Source organism: Hemicordylus capensis, chromosome 5 (genome assembly GCF_027244095.1).
Source record: "Hemicordylus capensis ecotype Gifberg chromosome 5, rHemCap1.1.pri, whole genome shotgun sequence".
In the NCBI taxonomy this organism is placed as follows: Eukaryota; Metazoa; Chordata; class Lepidosauria; order Squamata; family Cordylidae; genus Hemicordylus; species Hemicordylus capensis.
In genome coordinates this window covers 157394107-157418656 of record NC_069661.1, presented here as the reverse complement: position 1 = coordinate 157418656, position 24550 = coordinate 157394107, and positions in this window count along the sequence as shown.

Below are 24550 nucleotides of genomic sequence, written 5' to 3'. Positions count from 1 at the left end.
CCAGCCACCCCTGCACGAGGCCAAAAAAGCAGCCTCATTGGCTAGGTTGAAGGAAAGGGGCGGGGCTTCCGCCACGGTCCGGTGGTGCCCACCCCAAAGCATTCATTCTGGGCTCGGCTTTCCCCTGCCCTCCCATCCCTGGTACAGAGCAGGTCTAGCAGCTCAAATTTATGAGTTTCAGAAGCTATGCAACAACTTTAACACATACAATATATCACTGCAAACCATATAAAGACAGAACACAGTATGGTGCTGTAAGAGGAAGACTGGATAAAAAATAATAATGGCTTAATTTTTAAACAAAATAATAGCTAACTAATTTAAAGGTCGGCAGATCATTTCCATAGAAACAGAGTTGCTTGAAAATAAATTCAATGCATTTCAGCATACAAGAGGAAATTAACTTACAAATCTACAATGATTTCAGTTTTGCAATGAGAAGGTTGCATCTGCATAACTACCTGTATTTTGAAGCTACTCACATGCATGTGCAAAACCAGGCTAAGGGAGCCCAGCCTGGTTTTGCATGTGTGTGTGAAGCACCGGGATGGGGCCCTATCATGGTGGCTACACAGCAGCAAACCCACCTAAGTTGACTAAATGAGGTTAAGGGAGTGAGCACTCCCTTAATCCCATTTTTGTCCTTGTGTGTCAGCCAGCAGCTGCAGCTAGCACACTTGAGGTGGGGGTGGGTTCCCAATAATGCACCATGCACTTGCCGGTGCTTATCTGGGTGGGCAATCTGCTGCCCAAGGAGGGACAGCTGCTCAACTGCGGGGAGGGTGAGTGTAACCCACTCTCTCCGTCGACCTCCCCCTCCCGGAGCTCTTCTCATTGATCGTGAGATGAGCTCCATTAAATGTTAAGAAGTGCTTTCTTTTACTGAGCCAGGGGTGTAGCTATAATTTAGTGGATGGGATCAAAGAAGCTGCCCCCCCCGCTCCACTCCTCCCTATTTGCTTCATTATCTTCCTCACTCCAAGGGGCCACTGGGGAGAGGGGCCAACACGGTTCCCCTATCCCCTAGCTACACCCTTGTACTGAGCCCAGAAGTCATGAGTAAGGTGTGCACTACAAGTACCAGCAAAATGTTGCAATAATCAAGGTAAGAGAAATAACAAGAGCAGGAACCATCATCTTCACTGTATCTATAGATGTCGGAATATAGATGATGCTGATTTCCAACGAAAGCCTAGTGGACAATTTAAAGTGAGGCTGAATACTTCCTCCACCTGTACCTTGCCCCTTCCTCCCAATGTAAATATCTTACCAGCTACATTTTATCCAGCAAAGGTTACTTCTAATCTCAAAGTTCTCCTGGGAAGGCAAAAAAGCTGGAGTAAAGCAGGTTTTATTTTTGGAGAAAAGCATTGAGAAGGAAGGCCATCATCATCATCATCATCATCATCCATAATTATTATTATTTCTTGTTTACACTGTCAGACAGGTGTTATTGACTGGTTTGTTTTATCCAGACATCGAGTCCATCCCAAGGACCTGGGATGGCTGAATTTTATTTTCAGTTATAGATATCGTCACAGAATATAGGCTGTTCCCAGTAAAGCTGCTTTTTGTAATTGGCTGATAGTGATTTCTGTGGCCCCTATGGAATTGAGGTGCTCTTCAAGGTCTTTTGGAACTGCACCCAGGGCACCAATTACCACTGGGGTTATTTTGGTCTTTTTCTGCCACAGCCTTTCAATTTCAATTTGTAAATCTTTGTATTTGGTGATTTTTTTTATTTCTTTTTCTTCTGTTCTGCTATCCCCTGGTATTGCTATGTCGATTATTTTGACTTGTTTTTCTTTCTTCTCAACTACAGTAATATCTGGTGTATTGTGTGGCAGATGTTTGTCTGTTTGTAGTCGGAAGTCCCATAATATTTTTACATCTTCATTTTCTTCAACTTTTTCAATTGTATGGTCCCACCAATTTTTGGCTACAGGTAGCTTGTATTTTTTGCAGATGTTCCAGTGTATTATCCCTGCTACCTTGTCATGCCTTTGTTTGTAGTCAGTCTGTGCGATCTTTTTACAACAGCTGATTAGGTGGTCCACTGTTTCATCTGCTTCTTTACAAAGGTGGCACTTGCTGTTTGTTGTTGACTTTTTGACTTTTGCTCTTATTGCATTTGTTCTTAGTGCCTGTTCTTGCGCAGCCAATATAAAACCCTCTGTTTCTTTCCAAGCTGCCATTCTTAAGGCATTGCCAGGTCTTGGTGATGTCTGATTTTCCACTTATATTGTGCAAATATTGACCATGCAGGGGCTGATTTTTCCATTTTTCTGCTCAGTTCTTGACTTGTTCTTTCTTGTAGGCCTGCTTTGTTTCATTGGTGTTGAATAGTTTCGCGTTATTGACCATTTGAAGTGCATCTTCTTCACTGTCTTTGATATATTCTTCAAGGCCTCTTTTCTCCTCCTCTACTGTTTGATGGACTTGTAGCATTCCTCTTCCACCTGAGCTGCGAGGGAGGTATAGCCTATCGACATCACTGCGGGGGTGCAGAGCATGATTGATGGTCATGATTTTCCTGGTCTTACGTTCCAGAGTCTCTAGCTCTGCCTGGGTCCAGTCTATTATTCCTGCACTGTATCCGATAACAAGGTATAGCCCAGGTGTTTATGGCTTGTATGGTGTTCCCGCCACTGAGTTTGGACTTGAGGATTTTTCGAACTCTCTTGATGTATTCACTTCCAATTTTTCTTTTAACTTCAGTGTGTGCGATGTTATCAGCCTGGAGAATGCCCAAGTATTTGTAATGTTCTTTCTCTTCCAGGTTCTAGATGTTGCTTCCATTGGGCAGTTCTATTCCTTCTGTTTTTCTTATTTTCCCTCTGTTCATTATTAATGCAGCACACTTGTCTAGTCCAAACTCCATTGCTATATCGCTACTGAATATACGGACAGTATTTAGCATTGATTCAATTTCTGACTGGGACTTTCCATAGAACTTCAGATCGTCCATGTACAGCAGATGGTTGATTTGACTTGATGTTTTTGATGTTTGGTATCCGAGGCCTGTTTTGTTTAGTATTTGTGAAAGTGGGGTCATGGCGATTACAAACAACAGAGGGGATAGTGAGTCCCCTTGGAAAATGTCTCTTCTAATGCTAACCTGTCCAAGTGTCTCGCCATTGATTGTTGACTGTGTACTCCACATGCTCATTGCTTTTTTTATAAATATCTGAATGTTTTTGCTGACACCAGTTGTTTCTAAACATTTTAGTATCCATGTGTGAGGCAATGAATCAAAGGCTTTCTTGTAGTCAATCCATGCAACACTTAGATTGGTTTTTCTTCTCTTGCAGTTTTCTAAAATCATTTTGTCAATCAGCAGCTGGTCTTTTGTTCCTCTGGTGTTTGGGCAATTTTCCTTTCTGTTCAACTGGAAGCTGTTTGTTAGTTAATAAGTGTTGCATTACTTCATCTGCTATTATTTCAGTTAATAATTTGAACATGGTTGGCAGACAGGTTATCGGTCTATAATTACTTGGAACTGCACCTTTTGCTCGGTCTTTCATTATGAGATGAGTTTTCCCAGTTGTTAGCCATTGTTCAACATCACCGCCTTGCAAAATGTGATTGAACTGTTTTGATAATTGTTTATGAAGGCTTGTTAGTTGTTTAAGCCAAAAGCTATGCAGTTCATCGTTGCCTGGCGCAGTCCAAGTTTTAATTTTCTTTGCTCTTTCACTTATTAATTCTCGTGTTATTATTAGATCTTGCATTTGTTGGTTACATTATTTGATTTTTCATCCAGCCTGCTTTTTTATTATAATCTATTGGATTGTCCCATAATTCCCGCCAGAATTGCACTGTTTCTTCTTGATTTGGTGTTTCTATGTTACTTGCAGTTTCTCCTTCTATGCTTTGGTAGAAACATCTCTGATTCGACTGGAATTGGAGATTCTGCATGTGTTGTGTAATTCTGGCTTCATACCTGCTAATCTTCTTTGACACTGCTGTTATTTGCTGCTTTATTATTTCCAGGACTTCTCTAATTTTCCTTGAATCTAGGTGGTATTTTTGGATCAGAATACTGTTTGGTGTTTTCATTCTTCAGCTTCTTGTCTTTCATATCTTTCAATTTACTAGCATCTGATCTAAGCCTGGAGATTTTATTTTCTAATCTAATCTTCCATTTAGGTGATGTACTGCTTTCTTTTTTGACAGGTCCACTGATCTTATATCCAAGCTCTTGTGTTGTTATTGTTGCTGCACTGTACATTAGTTGGTTTGTTTCTTGCAAATTATTGGTTGTTATTTCTGCAAGTGCAGCATTGACATCTTTTAATGCCTTGTTGGAAGTTAAAGGACTTTGCGCTGTCTCTATGTCGCAGACAGTGGAGGACAGACTAGTAAGTCAGAGGGCTAGAGCGTCAAGACATTGGTCATCCCTTCTCTACTGCTCTGACACTATTCCTTTGGATATGTAGATTGCTAATTCCAGGGATTAACTTCCTTCCTCTCTCTTTTCCCTGCCTGCCCTTCTACCTTGCAACATGGCAAGCCTCTCTCCCTGCACCATATGTGCAGAGAGGATGCAGAATCCATCTGCATCCAGCTAGATAGATTGATTAGAGATCCTAACTCCTCACTTTCCTATCTAGAATGGAGTTCCTTAATAAATGCCTTTTATATTGATTTGAAACTATGAATTGGCTCCAAGTTACTTTACTCTCAGCATACACGAATGCCTAAATAAATTTCTGCTGTGTTGTGCCTCTGTGCACTCTGCTATAATGAGAAAGGGATTCTCTCACCACAGAGAATTTCCAACACTGAGCGAGTTGTTTTTTGGCAACTGTTTTTAGAGCTGGAAGTTGAAACCTGGTGGTTATTTGGTTCATGTGCTCAGTTATTTTTTGCTTTTGTTCTTGTTGCTTTTCTGTTAAACGGCATTTGGGTTTTTGAGGTGAAGGCAAAGGGGAGGTTGCCTGGTTTTGATTTTGAAACAGTTCAGTAACAGTGGCATCCTCGATTTCCAATACCTCCTCCACCTGTGCCCGAGCAACTTCTTCAATTGGTAGTAATTCTTCTTCCATATCTGGAGCCTGTGTTGCTCTTTGCAGTTCTTCCAGCTCAACACCTGTGAATACTTTATTTCTTATTATGTATCTTCTCTTGTCTGCTAGCCTTTGTTCTGTTATTTCTGTATCTGGATGCTTCTCTTTCCAAATTTGGTACATTCTTTTTAAATAACCTCTTCTAGTTGGACTAGACTTGTAATAGCAGATCATTATTTCCTTGTTGGCATTTTCCGTATATATTTTTTCGGTTAAGCAACGTTTCTTCCAGTAACCTTGCAGTCTCCAGCCCTGGTTGCTCAACTGAAGATCCTGAGTCCTGTTGCCCACTTGCCACCAGATGTCCAGGGACTCCAGCACCTGGCGCGGTGCTTGTTGACCCGGGTGATGACAGATCCAGTATAGATTTATTAAAGTTACGTCTCACCATATTGTTGATGGGAGAGGCACTCTTTGTCTGGCTCCTCTGGTGAGACCTGTCCAGTATGGCTGGACCTCTGGCAAAGCTCTCACCTTCCTCAGAGCACACAAGCCCCACAACCACGCAAAGGTAGTGCCTCACTGGGGGATTATTATTATTATTATTATTTTACACAGTCAGACAGGTGTTATTGACTGGTTTGTTTTATCCAGACATCAAGTCCTTCCCAAGGACCTAGGATGGCTGAATATTATTATCAATGTTGTTGCTGTTATGATATGATTTGATTTGATTTATATACTGCCCTTCCAAAATGGCTCAGGGCGGCATGCCCTTCCATGCAACCATCCTACGCTTCAAATTGCCCACTCCTGTTTTACAGAAAATCAAGGCTGACCAGAAACTGGCACATGTGTCTACTGCTGTCACATTTAGTTCCCCCCTTAGATACTATTGTAGTCACGGCTTATCATGCCCATCAGCCTAGAAATAAAGCAGCACAGGATAATATATGAAAAACAGACCCTCGCAGATGATACTGATGATGCAGGAAAATGTTAATATATTTAAATAACTGTTTGGAGTGCATTAGGATGGGCATAATGATAAAATGATCTCTGGGAAGGCACTGTGATGTCCACGGAGGAAATCCCAATGAGTATTCGGATGAACTTCAGGAGCTGAAGTGGCGAGGCAGACAACTAGAGCGTAAGTGGAGGAAGACTCAACTTGAATCTGATTGGGCCCAACACAGAGCACATTTGAAGATCTATGCTCTGGCAGTGTGGGTGGAAAAGAAGCATTTCTTTTCTGCCCATATTGCTTCTGCAAATTCACATCCAGCTGAGTTGTCTAGAGTTGTGAGGGGGCTAGTATGTACCCCCTCCTCCTTGAATTTAAACTTGGAACCATCGGTTGCTTGCTGTGATGTTTTTAATGACTTTTTTGTGGATAAAATTTCTCATATTCGGGCCAAACTGGATTCCACATTTACTGCAGAGTCTACTGTGGAGGTGTGCAGCAACTCCTCTTATGAGATTAGATTGGATCATTTTTAGTTTGTGACTCCAGAGGAAGTGGACACACTGCTTTGATCTGTGTGTCCTACAACCTGTTCTCTTGACCCTTGCCAAGCTTGGCTTATCTCATCTAATAAGCATATTATCAGAGAGGGTCTGGTAAATATTATAAAGCTTCTCTGAGGGAGGGCAGGATGCCTCCTTGTCTTGAGGCTGTTATTAGGCCACTTTTGAAGAAAGCTGCACTGGATCCCTCAGAGTTAGCTTATTACAGACATTTCTCTAATCTTCCATGGTTGGATCTTTCTGCAGCTTTTGATACCATCACCCATGGTATCTTTCTGGACTGCCTGAGGGAGGTGGGGTTTGGTGACTGTTTTATAGCAGTTCTACTCCTACCTCTCCGGTAGATTCCAGATGGTGTCACTTGGAGAGTGTTCTGCAAAATGAGAACTATGGGGTTCCACAAGGCTTCATATGGTCTCCAATGCGCTTTAACATCTACATGAAACCACTGGGAGAGATCATCAGGAGGTTTGGTGCAGGGTGCTCTCAATATGCTGATGGCACTGTATCTACTTCTCCATGTTGATCTCATCAGGACATGGCATATCTTCCCTAAATGCCTGCCTGGAGGTGGTAATAGGCTGGATGGATGAGGGATAACAAATTGAACTTGAATCCAAATAAGATGGAGGTACTGACTGTGGGGGGTCGGGACCCAAAAGATGGTCTGGATGGGGTTCTGCACTCTACATGAGGCAGTCTCATGTAGAGTGCATTAAAGTAGTCAAGCCTGGAGGTTACCAGCATATGTACCACTATTTTAAGGTCATTTACTTTTAGAAATGGACATATCTGGCATATCAGCCCATGCTGATAAAAAGTGCTCCTGGCCACTACCTCAGCCTTAGAAACCAGGGAGAGCTTTGGGTACAGGAGCACTCCCAAGCTACATACCTGATCCTTCAGGGGGAGTGGAACCCCATCCAGACCATCTTTCGGGTCCCAACCCCCCACAGTCAGTACCTCCATCTTATTTGGATTCAAGTTCAATTTGTTATCCCTCATCCATCCAGCCTATTACCACCTCCAGGCAGGCATTTAGGGAAGATGTGCCATGTCCTGATGAGATCAACATGGAGAAGTAGATACAGTGCCATCAGCATATTGAGAGCCCCTGCACCAAACCTCCTGATGATCTCACCTAGTTGGATCAATGAACTGTTTTATAGTCCATATAAACATGTATCATATATTCATAAGAGAAGGTAGAAGTATGACTAGTTCTATTGGTAGACAAATTACAGATTGAAGCATTCAAAACAGCAGAATTGTTAATGCCTGCCCCACACAAAAGAGAATAATTGAAACGGCTTCTCAATTAGCTGAAGGATAAGTCTCCCAGAGAGGTCTAAGGTCTGTAACTAGAAAAATCTCAGAGCAAATAAAATGGATTAACCACTGTTTGGTGGCAGGGGCGGGGGAGCATGTTATCGTGTTTAAGACCTAATGCAAAATGACTGGCTGATTAACTGGCAAAGCAAAGGTATCAGGTGAGCAATGGAATAAACCATGCAGCAGCTGACAAACAAGATGGGTCCACTTATGCCAATAAATCGGCACAAATGTGGGATACTAATTTGCCTTTGCCTGTCTTATTGACTGATAATAAAGTCAAACTTCAGTGTTAAAGTGTTCATAGTCACATTTAATAAACTAAGATATAAGCATCACAAAGCTAGTACGTTATGTAATTTACAAATATGTATTGGACAAACTTCTGCCCAACTCATTCAGAATTGGTTTGGAATGTCTAAGGTCTCTTGAAGAACTCAAAAAATCCAGGTTTTTCCCAAGGTTTTGATTCTGGCTTCAAGCTACTAGTTCTCCCTCCCAAAACTCATCCTTACAAAGCAAGGGAAGGCTAATAGACAGAATGGATGTCAGCAGCATTATGGACATTATCTTTATGGTCTAACACAATTGCTGCCTCATATTCTAGACCCTGTTCAGGATCACCCTTCAGTTCCTCTAGGTTCAATGGATTTAACCAGAAAGTATTAAAAAGCTACATTTTCTGTTTTCTGGAAATATGCTCATTAATATCATTTGACACTGAGGGACATGGGAAATGTAATTTACAGTATTTCACAGATGAATCTATTAAATTACATTTCCCATGCTTAGAGGAGCTGCCATGCTACTAGTCACGCCAGCTGCTGGTTCTCTACTTTCCACCATTGCAATTGTACATTTTGGAAAACTGTGGGGCCAGTAGTTGGAAGTGCTGGCTAGAAGCAGGGAAGGTAGGTGCTGGGTTACTCATTAGGAGCCAAGCCTGAATTCTGAATGGTTCTGGCCTTGGCTTATTTTTTTCTGAAATGGCAAAGCCCTTATTTCTGCATATGCACACACAACAACAACAACAACATTTACCATTAGATATATCATATTCCATGATCCTTTTCTCTCCTTACAACCTCAGCAAATATTGATGAAAACAGTAAAATGGCAGTAAACCCAGCCATTAACTCTTTCATACATCTTAGGGTTGGATGAAAAGGAGCTGAGACTGAGCACCAGTACCCCTGCCCCCCCCCCAAAAAAAACCCAGATTAAAAAAGAGAAAATAAAATTTGTATATGAAAACTCAAGAAAAAGTAAGGATTCCTGTCTGTGTTTCCAACTTTTGTTTTTTTTCACCATGCTCTAGGGATGTACATGAATTGATTCAGTGCATGCAGTATGGACATGCTGAATAATTTCAGTGGGCCAGAGAGTGGCACCTTTAAGTATGAATAAAGTTAGTCCTTACCTGCTCATCCACCACCCCACCACATTCCCAGTGGCGCTGCACTGCTCAGAAGTCCACGCGTGGCTGCAGCACTGCAACCAGCAGCCTATGCATGGCAGGACACACAGGGGTGCCGTGCATGCACTGTGGTCATGTGTGTCTGGCTGAAATGCCATGTAGGACACACATGGACGCAGCTGCAAATGGACTTCTGAGCAGTGCAGTGCTGCACCAGGAAATGTGGTGGGGTGGGGGTGGTGGAGCAGGTAAGGACTAACTTTACTCTGGCTTAAGGGTACCGCCCTTCACCCCGCTGAAATGATTCATGCACATCCCTACCATGCTCAGCCACAGGCTCAAGTAACACATGCACATGAAGGACAGACAGCAACATTTTGTTGCAGGTCCATACTTGTTACATATTTTTAAAATAAAAATAACACAACAGAAAGAGCAACAACAACAACAAAGATCAAAAACCATCACAAACTAAGTCCAACCAAAAGATTGATCAAATGAAGTATTTAATTGGCAATTAAAATATAGGAGCATACATGTCTGACTATTGACTAATGTCAGAACACCCTTTGGAACACCTTCCCCTCCCCAATTCATTCAGCCCCCTCCTTAGTGGCTTTTAAGGCCCTTCTTAAGACCTACCATTTTTGCCAGGCATTTGCCCTTTTGTTTGTTAGTTTGTTTATCATTATTTCTTGTTTACACAGTCAGACAGGTGTTATTGACTGGTTTATTTTATCCAGACATTGAGTCCTACCCAAGGACCTGGGATGGCTGAATTTTATTGTCAATATTGTTATTATTATATATATCGTTGCAAAATATAGGCTGTTCCCAGTAAAGTTGCTTTTTGTAATTGGCTGATGGTGATTTCTATGGCCCCTATGGTGTTGAGGTGCTCCTCAAGGTGTTTTGGAATTGCACCCAGGGCACCAATTACTACTGGGATTATGTTGGTCTTCTTCTGTCACTGCCTTTCAATTTCAGTTTGTAGATCTTTGTATTTGGTGATTTTTTTCTATTTCTTTTTCTTCTATTCTGCTATCCCCTGGTATTGCTATGTCGATTATTTTGACTTGTTTTTCTTTCTTCATGACTACAGTTATATCTGGTGTATTGTGTGGCAGATGTTTGTCTGTTTGTAGTCTAAAGTCCAGACAAATTATTATTATATTATATTATATTATATTATATTATATTATATTATTATATTATATTTTATTTTATTTTATATTGCTATTGTTCACCACCTGGAGTCTTTGGAGGAGGTGGTATACAGTAAATTTTAAATGAATGCATGCATGCATGCATGCATGAATATAAATAAACTAAGTTCCATAGTCTTTCCATTATGGAAAATAATATACATAGTGAAGGTGCTCCATAGTCTGGATGCCATTAGGGAGAATAAATACCTGTCTAGTAGCCATCCACTTTATTTTTGAAGGTGGTGGTATCCACAGTAGGGTTTCAGCCACACATCTGAAAGCATGGAATAGGACAAACAGTGTCATTCCTTCCCAAAGGAGGGTAGTTCTTCTCTGGCAAGGGGGAACCTCACAGCAACAATGCTTCACATTGGTGAATAGCGAGGGCAAACTCATTGGCAGTGGGAGGTGGTTCTTCTCATTCTCCCTTTCGGTGAATTGCGGGGGGGGGGTGCATTGAGGAGGGGATGCATGCAGTGGCAGCAACAGGTCCTCTGTCTTCTCCTTCCCTTTGAATGGATGAATAGGAGATGCTGCTGCTGACCTGCCCCCCCCCCGCTTCACCTAGGGGAAAAAAGATATTATTTGGCTTCAGTGGCAGAAGCTCCACCCCTCTGTCACTTCAAGGATGGAATGAAGGAGTCTGTGCCACAATTGGGAAGAAGAAGGGCTGCCACCACTCCTGAATCCTTTGGTGGCAGCAGTGATAGTACCTTCTCCATTTTCCATAGGCTTTTCCCCCCAGAGGCTCTTACATCATTTCAAATTTCACTGAAAAAACGCTGTTTGTGTATGGGAAGGGTAGGAGAAGGCAGCAACAACATGACACAGAGACTGACACCATCACTGCTTTCTTCTGGCTATCCTCTTATGCAAACAAAATTATCTAGAAGTCCTGTGACAATGCAGGGGCCTCTGAGGGATGCTCCCATTTTCAGATAGGGAGTAGCAGGTGAAGGGAACAGTAAGGTCAATGGAGAGGTTGAGAAATGTGCACTGTTGCTGCTGCAGGTAGGTTTGAGGCATTATCAGGGGGCCCTTAGATGGATGTTAGCCCCTTGACCATTGCCCAACCTGGCCAAGCCCTAGTGCTGAACCTGAGGTTCATATGGGAGCACTGGTGCTTCATATAACTTGGCCCTACAAACAGACTGGTTGCCAATGAAAATCTGTAAACACTATTGAGATATGATTGGCTCTGAAGGTCCTAATTAATAACTTGGCCAACATATTTTGAACTTCTACTACTGTGAAAATCTATATACCACTTTTCAACAAAAGGTCTCAAAAGTTTTACATGGAGAAATAATAAATAAATGAAATGACTCAACCAGTTCAAGCTTCCAAATGTCTCTTCATACAGTTCATTGCAGTGGTTGTTTAGATGTTATGAAAACATGGGTGACTATGGCAAGATACACACACACACACACACACACCCCTCAAAGAATCAGTTAAAGATGCTCTGGACCACAGATATTGTTTGGTGTCAAACTGCTGGCTCTTCTTGAACTCCAGAATGACTGGGTAAGTTAAAAAAAAAAAAAGAGGTCAGCCTCAGGAACAGCCAAGGAGGACGTTAGTTTGTCACCTGAGTTGTCCTCCTGGCTTACTGCATTTAGCCAATTCCCTCTCCTGGATAACTCCCAGCTCCCATACTCAGAAGCAGCCCCTCATCATTGGTTGCCTTGTCTTAAAATGTCCCAGTGCAGAGCTGACAGGGCTTAAAGCCTACTCCCAGCCCCGCCCTCTTCCTGACCTTGCCTCTTGTTTCCTGCCCCACCCAATCTATCTGTCTTCCTGGAGCTGTTTCCTGCAGCTCTCCCTAGGGATGTGCACGGAACCATGGTGGGGAGGTTCGAAGGTGACGGGCATCTCCCTTTAAGAGTGAGGGAGAGTGCATGTACCCCTCCTGCCACTTTTCCCTCCACTGGCATCAGGTTTTTTAACAGAACATCTGGGCAGCAGCATACCTCCCTGCCGCCCTGTTGCCCTCGTCTTCTGGATATGACCAGAAGTTGCTGATGTGCCTCTGCATGCCAGCACAGGTGCACACATGTCATGCATCCATGCCAGCACATGCAGGCACCTCAGCAGCTTCCGGTCATATCTGGAAGATGAGGGCAACGGGGTGGCAGGGCGGTATGCTGGTGCCCCTATGGGCTGTTAAAAAACAACAACTGATGCCGGTGGGAGAAAGTGCACCCTCCCCCTGCTCTTAAAGGAAGACCCCTGCCACCTTCAAGCTGGTGGAACCACCAGTTTTTTGAACCAGTTCAGAGGCCCATAAAGGGCCTCCGAACCAGTTCCATGCACATCTCAACCCCACTGGGATCTGACCAGCCTGGACTCTTCTCAGCCCTGCTGCCCCCCCCCCCCGAAGGGAACATAAGCCCCAAAGGAGTGATGCCACACCCTTCTCCAAACTCTAAAGGGCCACACAAGCAACCAGGTAACGTGGCATCCCAACACTTGGGTATCCAATTGCAAGACCAGATTAGTATTCCCAATCTCCAATTTTTTTTCTGCAGGATGAATGTGACATATCTGAAACAAGCTGAATACTAATGTCCTTGTGAATTTTACTGCCTACCAACAACAGTGATGTGGAGTAGAAATTTTTCAAAAATAATTTAACTACCAAAATTGCCTGTAGAAAATTTTTCATTAACATATTTTTCTTGGGGAAAACATCATTTCTAAAACTTATTGCAAGTGAAAGAAAAACACAACCAAAGCTGTAATTTTATCAAACAGCCCAACCTATCCAATTACTAAATCCAGGCATCTGCTTAGAAGTTCTACTGTGACACCTAGATTAGATGAAAAAAAGAAGTAGAATGCGATTTTGGTTGACCTTTTCTAGTCATAATAATGGCTGACATACTGTGCAATGTTGCATGCACACAATACTCATACAATTGCACAAGAGAGCTATAGTGGTACATGAAAGAACTGAGCAAACACAGTTGTGCAATTGATGGCCATTGGAAATAATGGCAATCTATGGTGTAACTGCAGCCATGCAATTATTGGGTTTATTGCACATGAGGGCAACAGCCCTCATGTGTAAGTATATGAATATTAATGGTGCAGCAGGGAAGTAGCTTGTCTAGGGAGCAAGAGGTTGCTGATTTGAATCCCTATTGTTACGTTTCCCACCTATATTGGGTAGCAGCGATATAGGAAGGTGCTGAAAGGCATCATCTCATACTGCATGGTAGATGGCAGTGGTAAACCCCTCCTGTATTCTACCAAAGACAACCACAGGGCTCTGTGGGCACCAGGAGTCAACACTGACTCGACGGCACAACTTTACCTTACATTATAGCATGCACAGTTGCAATGCACATGTGATGTTGTGCAATAGCTGGGCTGTGGAATGCACTCCCAGCACAGATTCATAATCGTAATTCTTTATTGACTTTTAAGAGAGCCCTTAAAACTCATCTGTTTGGCCTGGCCTTTCAGGGTTTTTAATTAATTTTAAGTTTTAATGTTAACCTGATTTTCAGGGTTTTAATTGTTTTGACAGTTTAATTGTTTTTTAAGATGTTTTTAAATTGGTGTTTATATTTGCATTTCTGTTTTAATTGTTTTTAATGATTTCTGTTTTTTAATTGTAAACTGCCCTGAGCCAGCTCGGAAGGGCAGTATAAAAATCGAATAAATAAATAAATAATAAATAAATAAATAGGTCAGCCAATTATTGTAGAAACAATTATGCAAGATGTATGTTTTTATAAAAGCAAATGTATTTATTTGTGGCATCTCACTTTCCCCTACACTGAAACTTTCTCCTATTTTTTAAAACAGTCATTTTTGTATTATTCTGTTGTATATTTCTCTTGTTGCTTTATGCCCAATCCTCATAGTTTAAAGAAGTGGAAAAGGCTGGCATTTGAACTTTTCCTGTGTGCCATTTCAAAATGTCTGTCAATTTCATAATTTATTTCTAATAATAAATATGAAAGAACCACATTCTATTCACCATCTGCTCAAACCAATTTCAAAGGCAGATTTCATTGCATCCACCACTTAAAAAAATGTACAAATAGATTGTAAGCACACCAGCTTTAATTAATGAAATTATGCTTAACTATCCTTAAGATCCCTAGTGCATACTTGCCTGTGTCATTGACTCACATTGAGGCAGACCCAGAAAAACTGGTCATTACAGTTGCGGTGGAGCAGAGCACTAATCTCTCTTGCATCCAACTAAATGGTTAAGTGATATTGGTGGGACAATAGGAGGACTGGGAGAGGAGAGCTGGTCTTGTGGTAGCAAGCATGACTTGTCCCCTTAGCTAAGCAGGGTCCACTCTGGTTGCATATGAATGGGAGACTAGAAGTGTGAGCACTGGAAGATATTACCCTCAGGAGATGGAGCCACTCTGGGTAGAGCAAAACATTTCCAGTTCCCTTCCTGGCTTCTCCAAGATAGGGCTAAGAGAGATTCCTGCCTGCAACCTTGGAGATGCCGCTGCCAGTCTGTGAAGACAATACTGAGCTAGATAGACCAATGGTCTGACTCAGTATATGGCAGCTTCCTATGTCCCTATGATGGCCAGGCAGGTCGTAAACAAGAAGGCAGACATGCAGGCAGGCAGGCAGGGGGTTGCCCATCATAAAAAGCTGCTCCAGAGCTACAACCAATCTTTCTACACCTCTGGCAGATGTCCAATGATGGGGCCTATCACACTCCTCTTGCATTGGCTCCACAAAAACCCTCTGCGAGTGCTGCACTGAAACCCCATTTAATGCATAAGAAGAGACAGAAGTTACTTATGAAAGATGTTTAGGATTGCTAGGATGTGGCACAGAAACATTTAGACCATGTTCTGTTAAACCTGTTGAATCCGTAATTAAAAGAATCTGTAAACTGAAAGGTAAGATATAACAAAAGGAAAGGACTACTTTTATTTCAAAGGTACTATATAACCTTTGCGGTATATAAAACCGCAAAAGATTAAAATTACACATTCAGTTAATAAAGCTTGCAAAGGTAAACAGTGTAAAGAAGTATACATTAGACTCACAGTAAACTATCATCAATATAGTCAACATTTCACTATGTAATTTAAAAAAATGTAGCTTGAGAATTGAATTGCGCTATAACTTACATCTGGAGCAAACAGAAGACTAATGAACTATAAAATGTAGGGCAAAGCTGAGTCACTTCTTGCAAAGATTTTCATCAGTGACAAAGTCAAAGTTCTTTATTTGCTACCCAAGGTCAGCATAACATAACATAACAACATCTCATAGCATAAAGAAATACAAAAAGGAAGTAAAATATTTAAATATATAGATGGATATCCACAAACAAATAATCAATAAAAATTTTAAAATTAATCAAGGAAAAGCTCGCTGCCGCAACAGTACTGCAATAGAACAGAATTTAGCCACCTTAAAGGTGACATCTAAGAACTTTAGATAGAACTTTCATCAGTGACAAAAAGTCACTACTTGCTCCCTATAGGAAGACAAAGTTACATATAGGTAAACACACATACACAACTTTATCGAATGCAAATGGATTGCAGAAGAACAATTTCACCCTAACACTTTCTCTACAATGCAGGCACAAACTGACATTGTAAGAATCAGGGAACTTCCATTCCCGCTTGGCCTTGTATAGGCAGCCCCATCCTGGCTCTGAGCATTGGACCACGTGTTATTCCAATCCCAGTTCTTTGCTGCCAGCATATATCCCTTGAAGTCCAATAGTGTTATCCTTCCAATATCAGTAAGCTCTGGGCTGAACCAGGCTATCTGATACCAGTGTTGGCTCCCTTTCCTGTCACCTGAGCCAGCAGGCACAAGTGCTGGTTCCATGCAATGTCCCTTCACTCGTTAATACTATTTCACTCCTTTCTCTTCTAGGAAGCTCAGAGTACTGGCATACTCAGTTTTAAAGAAAAATAACCCTTTGAAATGTAAGGTTGAGAGATACCAACTTGCCCATTTTTTAAGCTTCATGGCTTAAAAAATGGATGGAACCTGAATTTCTTACATTCACAACCAACATTCTGGCCAGCAGAGAGAACCCCACTGCTTGCCAGTCAATCTCTTTCCATTTTTTAGATTCTAAATTCCATTGTCTTATCAGAAGCATCCTCTTTAGTTACACAAAATGATTCCCTCTCTAGGTATTTGTGTTGTCAGCTGCTTAATACTGAATGGTCACATCCTTTGCTGGCTTCTCCAAGCCACTGGAGACACCTCCAAGCCACTGGTTACAGCTCACTTGCCCAGATAGGGACTAAAAGAAACTATTTTTGTAGTACAAGATATGTGATCTTTCCCCTTAAAACAATGAATGGATCACTTCACATTTCATTTGGTGGCACCTCTAAGCCCAATATCAAGATAGATGGCAGCTCCCCAGAATAAGATTGACATACCTCAGAGTAAATGCTACAAGGCTGTAATGTCTGCCCTGCATTCACAGGGTTAAAAGATTGAAAATGGCTCTTGAAACTCACAAATCATATATTTCACAAGTAGAATACCAGGTACTTTATATGAGGTAAGGGCAATGAAAATCTGGGGCCTCGTGTACTTCCCACTGAAATCAGTCAAACCATGCCCATATAACTTGGAAAAATTATGATTTTTTGAGCAGAGTTACTGTCATGATTCATTCTTGGACACCATATATCAAATTAAACTCTCAGTTTGTTTATGCCAGGTCTATTAGTTGGCCTCTTGGAAATTATATGTCTGTGATTTATTTTCTTTCTTCTGCTTGATGACAAACATGGATCCCCTCCGTCATCTGCTGTGATCCAGCTGTCTCGTTGTTCAGCAGTGAGTACAGATGACAGGATATCTGTAAACTTTGTGTTTCCTTGCAGAAGTCTAACCCTTAAAATTATGACTGTTTGAATGTTACAATGGTGTGTGTGGTGGGGGGCAGGGAGGAGAGCAAGTGAGCTGTATAACAACATTCTTGGCAATATTTTAAATCCAATGTAAAGTTACCCAAGCTCATGAATGTTCAGCTGTGTGACAGGGACTTTCTTTGTAATAGCTTGGGCCCACTATTTTCATCCAGCATTCAAAGCTAGCCATAATGTGCAGTAGAGTGAAGCATGTTGCTTCAGAGAGCAAATTTGGGGAAGTGGCTAGCTCCTCCACCTTCCTAGCTCTGCTGCGGCCCAAGGTTCTACAGAGCCACCAGCACCACTCTAGCTAAGCAAGCTCTATGGTGGTTGCATTCTAGCCCAAGTCTTGTTGGGGTAATTATTTAGCAAAGCATCAAGGAAGCCACCACTCCAGTTACAGAGTGCAGAGTTTAGTTGTTGCAACTATTTAAGTAACATGCATGGAGATCATTGTGGAGTCTAAACTAAATTGATTTATTGGTGAAGTACATTTGAGATAGGAAAGACCTATCCTATCTATCAGCTACATAATGAATAGGTAGGGAGAGAGAGAGGTTTCCATCTTCTCTCTAGGAGGAAAAGAAGATGACTGACTCACTACAGGAAGTACCTGAGGATTCAAAGCAGGTGTCATAGAGCAGAGGCAAGCAGGAACAGGTAAGAAGACCCTCACCAGCTACCTCTGCTCCCATGTCCCTAGTGGTCATTAGGATAGTTGGTGGAAAAGGTTGATGTACTGGAACTCCATCTCCAACAAGTCTATGGACTGCTTCCTTTCCTTCCTTCCTTTCTGGTTGCCATCACTGCTAGGCACAAAGCACTTTTGTTCATTGCTGACTCAGCAGCAAGGAGCAGAAGTGATGTGTCAGGAACACCCAGGTAAAAGGGCAGAGGGTGTGTCCATGTTTGGAGGACTGAAGGACAGCCTACACAGCCAATCACACTGAAATGGGAGGAGGAGCTTCCTCCCTCAACTCTGGTTTCAGGGAAAGCAGTCTGTGGTTCTGAATTCAGACATACCACAGGCTGTTTGGAACCTTGGGTTGCAGTAACAAAACTCACTACAACCCGAGGGTTCAGATTTGAGTTCCAAATCTGAACCCTTGGTTCCGTCACCACGCCTAATCCCATTTCCCTGCATTTGGACGTAACATCTGTGGAACCACTGGCCCATTCAACAGCACTTCTGCATTATGTGCAAATGCAGGGGGGGAGGGAGAGGGAAAGAGGGAGAGAGAGACACACACACACAAAGAGAGGGGGAGACACTGACACAAAAAAAGTTCACATTAGGTATGAATTTGTTTATTTTAGAAATAACAGATAAGTGGGAGGAGCTATTGATATGCACAAACCAGCAGATGGCGGGTTCAGTGGTGGTGGAGGTTTACCTTTAAATAGAAGAGAGGGTGATCTTAACCCTGCTTTGGCCACGTTTCCCCCGCCAGTGCTGTGCCCAAAATCATTGCCACGGGGTGACAGCAAACCCTCTTGTTGGCCCAGTCAGACCGGAAGTGTCATGTACACATACACACACTGGCCACTTCTGGTCTGACACTGACTGGGTCAGCAAGAGGGTATGCTGACACCCTGTGCCAGTGATTTTGGGCACAGTGCCAGCAGGGGAAACATGGTGGTGGTGGGTGGTAAGAGCACTCCCTGTTCCTTAAAGATAACCCCACCACCACCGAACCAGACGAACTGCCAGACCTCCGGAAAAGAACTGCCAAACCACCAGACTTCCAGAAAAGGACAGCCGAACCAGTTCGCGCACATGCCTAGAAGGAGCCATTACTGCGTTTTGACTGTCCGGGGCGGGGGGGGGGGAGTCATGCATTTTTAGAAGATCAGCTGTTGGGTCCTGTTGGCTTTTAGTGAGTAGGGTGGCAAAAGTGTGGGACCTGGCAGGAAAGGGGATGGAGTAAATACAAGACAAGAGCAATTAAATCTCCTGGTAAAAAATATCTGATTTATTGAACATGAAACCCAATATAAAGTTTGAGGCAAAAATACTGAATGTGCAAGTAATGTAGCTGATCTACCACTAACTTTGGTTGTGTGTTGATTAAATTCAGACTTGAGCCAAGCTTTGTAGTTTCTGCCTATAACTAAATAGATATGTTCGTAGTCTTCTGTTCCGTTGTTGCTGTGGTTTCTAGTCACTCATGCTTACAATATTTGGAGTCCATTCCAGGCACAACTCACTAGTTTTAACCATTAAAGCCTTGTATTCTTGAGAGCTGTACCTGAAGGATTACCTCCTTACAACATGAACTTGCATGCTCATTAAGAGCTGGTTCAGAGACTATTCTCAGGGTATGTGTGTGGTGGTGGTGCCCTGATACAGAATGTCGTCTTCAGAACAGCTTGCCTTGTACCCAACCTGATATGTTTCCAGCACTAAGCTTAGACCTGTGTATTCTCCCAGGCATTTCATTGCTTGTCTTTATTCTAGTAATGCTCTATTTTTTTCTGTTGTATTTTCAGGCTTTTATTAGGTTGCTTGTTTTTCATGTGCTTTTCTCAAATCTAGGTGTAAGGAAGGTTAGAAATTATGTTATTAAAGGAATGAAATAAATAGGGCTAGAGCTATGCAGTAGGGATGTGCACAAAACCAGTTTGCCCGGTTTGGTTTGTATTCGAACCAGGTTCGAACCGGGAGGGGGTGGTTCAGTTTTGGTTTTGGTTTTGTTCGAACCACCCCCTGGTTCGGTTCGAATTCGAACTGGTTTGAATTCGTACCGAACTGGTTTGGACTGGTTCAAACCTCAAAAAGTAGCTAGGATGAAAGCTAACCTTGGGTGCCACCTACCACCCAAACCTCAAATCAATTGGAACTCCCTCTGATTTTTTTTTAAACAAATTTTTAAAATATTTTCAAGTTTTGCCCATAACTCCCTATGTGGAGCACTTAGGGGCAAAAAGCAGGGGTGGGTGGTAGGCACCCATGGGTGTCCTCCACCCCAAAAATCCCAAGGCAATTGGCTGCTCCTAGTATTATTGGTGAATTTTTGAAAAAAAAAAATCCCATTGGATAGAATGGGGATTTGGGGCAGCCCCGGACCCGCCTCTGTGGGGTGGCAGCACCCCCAAAGTGGGTCTGGGGCCATGGCAAAAATGGCCTCAGTCCCTCCCAAGCATCCCCGGATTGATAGGAGTGATGGGTTTTTTAAAAAGTTTTTCTAATGCATTAAATAATATCTAATTGGAAAGAATAGAATGTGTGTCAGTGGGTGAAAGGTAAAGCCAGCAAGCTCTAAGAGAGATAGTTATTTAATATAACATAACATATTTATTTACATATTTACAGAACGTATACCTGCCGCTGCCGCTGAAAGTCTAGTACTATTAGGGCTGTGCTAATTTAGGTGTGTGTGCCGTGCCCACGCCAGGTCCCCAAATGCTGACAGGTGGAGATAAGGGCCTGTGGTGGTCAGCATTGGGTTTCTTTTTAGGTGGGCGTGGGTGTTGTAAACGTTTGGCCAGTCGCAGCACTACTACTACTTGAACTTGTGGTGTGTGGGCACTGCACACTGTGACTTGGCTGGCACGGCTCAGAATCCAACATGTCAGCTCAGCTAGAGGTGGAAGGGGGGAGGGGAGGGATGAGCGCAGAGGATGTACCAGGCAGGTGACCAACCATGGGGCAACCACGGTAATCACTCACCCAGCTCAACTTCCAGCTTGGGAAAGCCAAGCAGGGGGAGCTTGATCTTGAGAAAGACCAGCTGCTCCACCAGACCAGCATCCATGCGGGAGCGAGAGGGTGTAACCACATCCCCGGCATGTGAGAACACCCGCTCGCTCTGGACACTGGTTGGGGGGCAGGAGAGGAGGCACACAGCAACCACTGCCAGGTCCGGCCAGACATGGCGGTGGGTCGCCCAGAACTGTGTGCAGTCCAAGCTGTCTTCCTCCACAGGCTCCTCCAAGTACTGCGCAATGCATTGCTCAGCACTGGAGGGGGGCCTGGCAGGTCGAGCCTCCCGCACACCAGGCAAGGCACCAAGGCACACCCGCTGAAACCACTGGGCAGATTTCACGGCAGGAGCAAGTGGCTGCTGTGTTGGTGCTGCCTGGGATGCCACACTGCTTGGGAAGAGGAAGGGGAAGCTGACGCCAGCTGGCTGCCCATGCTGCTGCTGGGTGCAGGTTGGGCGGCGGGGGCTGCCCCCGCACCACTACCAACCTCCTGGTCAATGGAGGCCCTAGCGGCCTCCTCCTGCCTCACCTTCTGTACCAGGAGGTCCCTCCACCCGGGCAAGTCGCCGGCACTAACAACATTGCCCTTGATGGCTGGGTTGCAGAGACAAGCATGGACATACTCCTCCCTGCTTCCCAACTCACCAACGAGCCGCTTGGCCACCCCATACTTCAGCCTCCCAGCCAGAGCATGACCCTCTGGCATGGTCAGAGAAGTCTGGAGTTCGCCCACCAGCTTCTCCAGACCCAGAGCTGTGGGCAGCGCCTGGCTCAAGGGAATGGTGTTGGCACACAAGCCCTTCGTGGCAAGCTGGAAGGGCTCGAGTGCCAACACCACCTCAGACATCTGCTTCCACTCTGTGTTCGAGAGGTCGCAGACGGCCAAGGACTCATCCCTCGCCAGGGCGCCAATGGCTCTCTCCTGCTCCAACAGGCGCTGGAACAGGAGGAAGGTGGAGTTCCACCGCGTCTCAACATCCGTAGGGATGAGATGGCGAGGAAGCCCAAGGGCATCCTGCTTTGCGCAAAGCAGTCTCCTGGACCTCTCGCTGCGGTGGAAGTGGGCGGCCAGCTTACGAGCCTTCTCGACAAGCATGGCTGTGGCAGCAACAGCACCTTGGGGGGTGCGGCCCTGGCCCTGGGATGCCTTCAGCTCCTTAAGGCCGAGGGCATCCCTGACGGTCAGATGGAGCGTGTGTGCCATACACCGTAAGTTCACACAGTCCATGACAGTCTCAACAGCGGCGGTAACGTTGGATCCATTGTCAGTGACAATGAATCCCCTGGAGAGGTGTGGACACCCGCCAATCCACTCCTCTATCTGGCGGTCGAGTACAGCCGCCACCTCCTCCATGGTGTGCCTCGTGTCCATCATCTCCACGTGCAGAATGGCCCACCTGTGCCGTAGTGCAGCGGGAGCTGCGCCGGACCTGGAAGCATCGCCCGAGGAGGTCCCTTCACTCTCCGGACCCACCAGTGGGCAGTGAGGGCCAGGAAAGCAGCGTGCATCCCACTGACACTGGTCTAGAGGTCAGTTGTGAAATGCACGCTGGTGCCAGCCGGAGCCTCACGCAGCCCAGCCGACACGAGCTCCCAGCACCAGCACTACAGGGAGGGGACCACGTTCCAGCTGAACGTGGTCCTTGAGGGGATGATGTATTCGGGCGCAAGGTACTGGAGTATCCGGCAGAAGCTGGAGTTCTCGACCACCTGAAACGGCTGGTCATCGGTGGAAATCATCTCCCCTATGAGCCGGTCGAGGTGATGATGATCCACACGAACAGTATGCTTTCTGCCCGACACCTGTGTCCACCGCTGGACTGGCAGTGTAGCCTGCTTTTTGGCTGGAGCAGGCACACTGACCTTGTCCGCCCTAGTGGCAGGTGCACAAGGCGCACTAGCGCTGCCAGCCTGGCCAAGGAGGCCTGGGTGGTGACGTGCCATGTGCCTCCACATGGGTGTCGTACCCAGGTGCCTTGCATCCTTGCCACAGCTGACCTGCACCATGCAGTGGACACAGTGGGCATGGTTTGGGGCCTTTTCAGGGACCTCAAAATGCTCCCAGACACCGCTGCCCTTGGCCTCCTGTGCCCTGGGCGCTTTATTAGGCCTCTTTTGGCTGGGTGGCTGCAGTCCTGGGGGGGGGGGGTGGCCGCCGCTGCCTGCCCACTGCTGCCACCCAACCCGCCCCTTCCACCCTCCATGCGAGAGGAAGGGCCCGGCTCCACTGGCAGAGGAGAGGCAGGCCTCTCCTCTACCAACTCCTCCTCACCACCCTCTACCTGCTCTCCCACACCAACAGTCTCCACCACAACTGGCGGTGCCCCAGCAGCAACTGGTGCCACCGAGGAGGGACCCGCCACAGCCCTAGTGCCTCTGCCGCAATTGCCGGCAGCAGGCTGGGGGAAATCGAGCCTGCAGACAAAACCCTCAGCTGGGGCAAAGAATTGTGCAATGGGGAGGACCGGGGTATCCTCTGGCTCCCCGCGTCCTCTCCCTCCTCTCTGCGCCACAGCCGCCGCAGGCACAGCCCGCACCTGGCCTCTCCCACCTCTGCCTGCCAACCTTCTGTGAGCGCTGGACGCAACACGGTGCTCGCATTGGTCAGACATGTTAAACTTTTTCTTAAGGTGGGAGACTTTTCGAGGATGGCCAGAAAGGGGCAAAAAATAATTTGGATGGGGGGGGGGGAGAGGCAAAAAAAGCCAATTAATTGGGAGGCGACGGGAGGGAAATTTGATGGGGAAAAGCTAATTGGGGGGAAGGGAAGACTTTTTGCTGTGCAGGGGGAAGCCAACTGAAGTGAGGTAGGTGAGGGAAACCTTTTGAACTTGGGGTGGGTCAGGTGTGACACCAACTGGGGATGGTTGTTTTTTTTAATTTGGGAAAAGGGTGGACCCCTGGGTGGGTGGCACGGGCAGTTATGTGGAGTAGTTGTTTGGGGGGATTGCAAGTCTTTTGATTATGGGGAAAATGGAAGATGGGGGGAGGGCACAGCACCTATGGGGGGGAGGGATGCAGTCAAAGCTTAGGAACCTGAAAATCAAAGGAAACCCTTCTTTAGTGAACTGAACAGTGTGTGGATGGATTGGGTTGGGGGGTGGATTTCAAGTAATACTGGGGTACCAAGCAACCTTGCCTATTTAAAAAATTGCACTTTAACAAAACCCACCCACTCCACCCAAAGCAAGCAAGCAAAACACATGATAGAATATCATATATCGTCAAAACATAACAACAATGACCTGGGGTGGGGTGGGGAACCTGTTAAAACAAGAAACAGCCAGCAAGAAAAGCATGCAACACAACAACAATTTCTTCAGCAGCACACAAGAACAGTACATCTCCAAGTGTCCCTCCCCACACCCAAATGCATTTCAAAATAGGGGTGTCCCTATTTAAAACCGCCAACTAGGGAAAGGGGACAACAAAAGGTGCACACAACTGCACACGCACACTAACCCC